Here is a 7127-nt window from a genome sequence, read left to right on the forward strand (position 1 = left end):
CGGGCACCATTCGTTCATAGTTTAGAAGTCACAGAGCCAGAGTCCTGTACTGGCAAAAGATCATGGAGTCCAGGCCTTGGGACACAAATGGCCTCTGTGACTAAAAACAAAGCAAAGCAAAGCTGCAGAGGTATCAGTGACAATGAATAAGCATGTAGGCCATATCCAGCATCTATAATAAAAGCAGCTCTAACCCCTGATTTGCACATGCAGATAACAGAAACCACATACCTGTCAGCAACTACAAAAGGCAATTCTTCCCAAGCGACCTGCTCCTCTGTTTTGGGCATATTCTTCTCTGGGAACAGCATTCCCTGGCCTGCAATGCAAAACAAATTTCATGGGGATCAATTAAAAAAAAAGGGGTAAAATACCACACAGAACTGGGTTTCTGGGGAAACTTGGGCATTATACCTTGCAGCAAAACTGTGAAGCTACAGGAACTGCCCCCCCCCTTCCACACACACAACAGTCAGACTCTTGCAGTATTGTTCATGCTAAGGGGGCATTATTTTTCTCTTTATAAGCTAAGTCATCATTTTTTAAAGTATTACAAACGTATAAAATAAAATGTGCTGCACCAGAAAAGTGTAAGCAGCTATTACACGGGGCACGTCATTGAGAAAGACCCTAGAATGTAACTTGTTGAGCTTTTCTTACCAATTGGAGCTGAGAAAAAGAGCTTCCACTTTGTATCCACAAGCTATAATCAATCGTATGGCCAAGGCCACTCTGTTCTTCTTGTGGCTGGGTTATATGGGGAAGCCAGAGAGACAGAGTCTGTGAAAATGATGCAGGGAGTTATAGACAGTGAAATAAACATTATCTACTTTAATCAACTATTATCTGCTCCTAAAAAAAAGAAAAAAAAACTGTTAAATAAATAAATTGTATTCTTGTGGTACAGGTCATTTCAAACAAAACAAGAAATAAAACACAGATATGTAAAAACTAACCCAGGCAGAGGAATGTTTATTGTGCTTAGGAAATGCTCTGTTTCAGTGCTGGGGACACGCAGGGGCTGGGCGGAAAGCAGGGGTTGTGCCTGCTGCAGGAGGGCAGGGAGGCAGCCCCGGGCACTCACTTTGTTCTTCTCCCCCAGGAAAAGGTATTCCCAGCACACCTGGGCTGTGAGCTTAACGCTGCTGAGGATTGGGTAGGTGGGCCTGGTAGGGACTCGCCTGTCTCTTCCCCTGACCCATTTTTCTTCCGCAGTCTCCATGGCCCTGGTGCAGGGAATAAACATGAGCTAGTGATGAGAAAAACCTTGACGTTGTTCCAATGAAAAACAAAATCTCTAATTATAAAATAGACTACTGGCTTAAACCCAACAGTGACATCAAGAGTGTAGCAAGCATCACAGCAGCTGTCCTGCGCTCCAAGTAGGTGCAATTGCTGAAGTCATGGCATTTGTACTGAGCTGGAGGTCAAATAGTGCGCAATGGCAATCACACATTCCCCCCAAGAAAGCAGCAGGCAATGTGCTGTGGTGCTTGGGGCAGGACCACAGGCTTTTATTCTACCTTTTCTTCTCCACCGAGCACAAGCAGCATCAAACCCTGCGGAAGCAGTGCCCTCTATCATCAGCCTCATTTCTTCAGCATGGCCAAGGCCCTCCTTCCAGGCACTGGCACTCACTGAGATGATGGCTGAAAACCAGGAAAGTGAGAGGCTTCTTGGCCTGAGCTCAAGGAGGTGGAGAAATGGGCCTAAGCAGTGATGGCTACTAGGAGAGGTCATAGGATAGAAAGGGCCTTGACTGGAGAAAAAAAGGAGTGAAGTGGTGGGGAGGGAGGTGAAGCATGGCAAGACTTTTTTCCACTTAGAACAGCTACCCCCACCCCAGCCCCACAGGCACCACTACTTCTGGCAAGCTCTGTCTTTGCACCAACTCGATCTCTTTCCCAGCTCACTGGCACAGCCGCGTGCTCCCTTGCTCCCCTGTGCAAACTGCATCCAGTGCCTCCCTGCCCACACTGAACACGCAGCACTGCAGGCTCACCGCACTCGGGGGTGCTCCTAGCTACCTACTGCTGGTAGGTATTACAGACCTTGTCTGTTTTCTGGCCACTTTCCTGGACCTTTCTTATACAGAATTGCACTGCTTTCTACATGATGATTAAATTAAGCCTGCAGCCTTCTCTGAATGTGGTACCAGCTCACGGCAGGTTTGGATTTGGCCCCATGATAGAAAGAAAACATGATTTTAGGTTAAATATAGCACAGGAACTCTCATTGTAAGGCTTCCAGAAGGGTTGTAATTTGAGGGTTCTGGAAAGTTTATGTGGCACCTGGAGCTATCAGAGTCATGAGGTCAGCAAGAATAGCCAGAGGACCAGGAGGACTCAAGGCTCAAGGCCTCGCTTAAGGTCTCCTCATTCTCTTACTTCCAAAGTGAAAGCTGCCTTTCCCACATTTCGTGGGCACCCTTTTGTTTCTTTCTAGGTTTTCCTTACTATTACTCAACCTCGCAGCTCATGAGACTTTGCTTTAGAAAGCACAGGAATGGTTCAGCGAAACACAACAGCCCTCAATGGAGAGGCCCATCGTAGCGCTGGTCTTTCTGCGCTCCCTTCCACAGGGTCTGAGTAAGGCTATTAAACAGTTTTCAGTTGTAAGAGTAACAGCAGCCAAATGAGGATAAACCAGAGTGAAGACACAGAAAAGACGGGGCTCAAGGGATGGTTCATGAAGAAAACTGAGAAGAAAACAGACAATAGCTACAGGTGACATATCATGGATTGACCAAAACTTCTGTGTCTCATACATTGAGCCTTTTTAAATCTAGCCAGGCATGCACTGCCACTCGCAGGCTGCATGCACAACCCTCTCCCGCGAACCCCGCGCTCACTTACTTCACACGACATGGCTTTCCAGCACACCCAGCCCATGCTCAGACCACAGGCCCAACTAGGCCAGCACCCTCTTCTAAAGGAGGCGAGCTTTAGAAAGCTCGAAAAATGTAAAAACATGGCATGGAGATACCAGTATGTCTCCCAGCAATTTAAGGCTCAAAGTCTTGCTGAGCTAGAGATCAAGTCTTTGTATTTAAGACTCCTCTATTAATTTCTTACATAAATTTGTTCCATCACTTTTGTCACCACTACAAACATTTGGCTACTATGGCACCCTGAAGCAGTGAGATCCATGGACGGCTGCTTAAAGAAATCGTCTCCTTTGCTTGTTCTGAACATGCCATGAACTAGTTCCATTTCATGCTCCTGCATTTTGTATGAGAAGATACAACGGTCCCACACACATTATTTCCTATCATTCTTGGTCTTCTAGGTCTCTCTCAATTTCATGTTCAGTCTTTGTCATTTGTTTTCAAGGATGAAGGATACCTGTCAGCCTTACCTCTTCACCAGGTACACACTGCACCAACTGTTAAGAAAACACGGTAATGGGAAAGGCAAAGGGCTGCTTTGCGCTAAATGCTTTAATATCCACCATAAAACCCAGTTCCTATCTCAGATATAGTAGCAGATAGATATAGATCTCGCTTTCTGTATCTGTCTGCACACAAATATAGGCACAGACCCCATGTGTCTTAGCTAGGCTTTCATTCACAGTACTATTGGAGTTCACAGTTATCTTCAAAATAGCTTGCAAACAAGATTAGCCCAGTTAAACCATTTCTTCCTCAAAATAATAACAATAACAGATCAGAATCCTTCCTCCTTCATATGAATATAGATTTTTCCCCAGTAAATCCTCTTTTTCCTCCTTCTTTCTTCCATGTGAAACTGAGGAAATTCAAAAGGCACCTTGTACTTTGTCTGGTACAATCCTTTTGTTATAGTTCAAATGAATGTTTTAAAAACTGAAGAACTTTAATGCATTATTTCATATATTAAATAGGGGTTTTTAAAAGGTATTTTGTCTCATAAGAACTAGATTTCTATTTAGAAAGCACATGTACATCTCTCTCAGTTCAAAAATACCGAACTCTTTATTTTCTAAACGCTTAAAAACAACACATTTACCTTTCTCTAAAAAGTCTTTGAATCAAATGGATTATTTTAATGAATGAAATTATTATGTTTTGCTCTCTGATTTCAAGAAACTGGCATTACATTTTCAATAAGCTTTATCGCACATTCCCAATGTAGCTGCAGTTGTTGAATAATAAAAGGGAGGACAGTGATCAGATAAGGAAAAGCCAAGACAGAGCAAACTGCAATCACTTTGCCTAAACTGGTAAAAATCAACACAAAACAAGGTTGCATTTAATAGATCACATAGAACAAAGCACATAAATCATGTTTTTCAGAGGGGTTAATTTACACCATATGCCAATTAAGTCAAGTGCAATACACAGGTTATGAATAATCTCACTGGGGTGAAGAGCGTTATATTTGGAAAGAAAATGATTCAACTGAAGCCAAAATTATAATCACCTTCAATAATTACATTTCCAGCACTGTAAATTCATTTCCATTGCAACACTGAAAGCAGTCAACTCCGCAAGTAATTTTCTATTACCATTTACATTATTAAACTCGAACACATTAACCAAATTCTTGTTTATATTTTCTCCAGTGGTTTATGCTACAGCAAACCAATGATCCTTTGGATCAAGCTTAGGAAACACAATTTCACCAGATATGATTCAATCTAATGAATCCCTGTAACCAAGCTTGGGGCAATTACTAATTTCCTTTTTTTTTCATTTTTTTTAAACAAAGCATAAAAATTCAGCAGCGCCCCAGGGAGTGATGCTCACAGGAACAGCATTAATGTGCTCATTATCTTTGCTGGGTGCTATCCCCAGCTCTGTCACTCTCCTGAGCCCTTCTATCCCAAACTCTCTTTTTCTAGCTACAGAAAACAACTCTACTGCTATTGGTGCTTCACTCCATCTCTTCTTTCCACCACAGCTTTATGGTTTCTCATAATCAGGCACACGCTGTGATGTATTCTGCAGCCCTGGCTAATCTTTGACACGGTTGTGTGTTAGTTTTGTTTTTATTCCTTTCACTACCAGGTGGCCTCTCTCCCACTGACTCCCCTCCCTCCTCCTCTGCTCTTCCTGGCACGGTGCCCTGCAGGTGAGGAGACCTCTGGAGAGCGCCAGGTCCTTTGTGCCACTGACCGCACCGAGCTGCTCCAGGCCCCTCATGGGAGCTCCAGCTCCTGAAAACCAGCCCCACTCGTCCGCCTCCCCTGTTAGCAACCAGCTCATTTTCTGGATGGATCATCATCCCAGTCAAGAATTTTTACTGTTTCCCATTGCTGGGTTTCTACTAAGACATCCTAGCATTTGAATCCTGAATCCAACACAACAGCAGGGACATCCACTACATCAAGGGAGGGTTACAGGAAGGCACTAGCACAATGACACTGATATTGCCCTTTGGGCTGGGTTATCCTTCCTTTTCATTATCAAGCTCATATTCGCAGACAGGAACCAAGTATAGGCCTGAGACACAGTCCACAGCCAGACTAGATTGGGGTAGTTTAGCTAATTAGATGATAACCTATGCCGAACCTGCCTCTCCAGTGACATGCCATGCTAACTTCTTGCTCCACCACACAACTCGAGAGCTAAAGAGTCCTGCCTGTGTAAGCCAGCAAGGCCACGCAGTGGGTATTACACTGGGACACGTGGCGTTGCCACTGCTGAACCACAAAAGCAGCACAGTGATAATGCTGTGTCTAATTGCCAAGATACTTGTTGATGCAAATCAGTTACAGCAATTACAGTGCCATGTTCACACTCGGTGATCACAGAAAGCAGAAACGTTTCACAAATAAATCATAAATATCTTTTAAACAAGCCAAGGAATGTAAACATTAGTGAAAATGTAGCCAAAAGGAGAGAATCAAGTAAACACTCCACAATTATATTGCTTAAGAGATCCCCTTGCCTTTTCAAAAGGAAAAGAAAGTGCTTATGGCCCAATGCAGGCTGCCAACTGCAAATGAGCAAGGGATAAGCAAAACCACAGGCAGGCAAATACCATGTTTAGGGTTTAGAAAAAATGTGACTTTGATATCATACTGAGGAACATCTTGATTAAAATGTTGAAGGCAGAAAAGCAAATGCAACCCCATTTCTGCACTTCTGAGCCTGCCAGCCTTTGCCATGGGCAGAAGAAAAGCATTTGAGAAGAGTTAAAGCCTAGTTGAGTGCTGAATTATGTAAGAGGGACTGCAGCTGGGGAACCCCGCTGCCCAACACCTCCTTCTGCCATCCGTGGCCTCCTGAGAGCTCTCCATGCAGGAGCTTCCCTTTTGCTCAGCACACTTGAGCAGCCCCTTAGCTCACCACGTCCTCTCCAGGGAATATTGCTTACAAATATATAAAGCCTGGAAAGTGTCAGAATCCTCAGGGATGTGGTGTCCAGGACCTCTCAGATACTGAAAGACTTGACCACTGCATCAGCTCACGCAGCTCTGCCCAGGTTTGAAAACTGTGTTTCCATATGGAGCATGTCTCCGTATAGGGACATTAATGATGCAATCTGGAGTGTGGGATCATCCTATGTCCCAGAATATGCTGCTAAGTTGCTTCTGCCAATTTTCTAGACATTATTGCACACAAGGATGGGACGAGGATACTCACACCTGCCTGACTGCTATGCATGTTATTTATCCTAACACGAGGAATAAATAAATCACCCCCAAGCTGTCAGTGAAATACCAGGCTAATTACAAGTCCTGTCACCTCCTTGGTGCTGGGTTCCATACTCTGTTGATTTCATTTACTCTCATAGAGATCATCACAGTAAACGCCTTTTCCACAGGACCCTCCACAGCATGAATTCTCTGTCTGGCGGATAAGCACTACTCTATTCAAAGACCAAGAGAGCCAAAGAACAGAAATTGCAGTAGAGCCTGTTTGGGCTATGAGTGGTTGCAATTCAGGTGTGATTTCCCAAGCGAGTTGGAATCACCTGATCTGGGACAATGCTTCACAAGGTGAGTATAGTTATTATGGTGTCCTTTAGGCAAGCATCCTGGTGACTTCCCAGCCATGACTAAGAAATGAGATAATCTCTTTCACGAAAACATATCAGGTAACTTGCTTTTGACAGCCAACAGCAAAGAATACAAGCCAGAGGGAATGAGGGTCATTAGATTTAGAGTAAAAAGGTTTTAGATCCTCAGTAGGCAGCAGAGGT

The sequence above is a fragment of the Tinamus guttatus genome, unplaced genomic scaffold (genome assembly GCF_059628265.1).
Source record: "Tinamus guttatus ecotype Peru unplaced genomic scaffold, ASM5962826v1 Tinamus_guttatus_pri_ptg000327l, whole genome shotgun sequence".
Taxonomy (NCBI): domain Eukaryota; kingdom Metazoa; phylum Chordata; class Aves; order Tinamiformes; family Tinamidae; genus Tinamus; species Tinamus guttatus.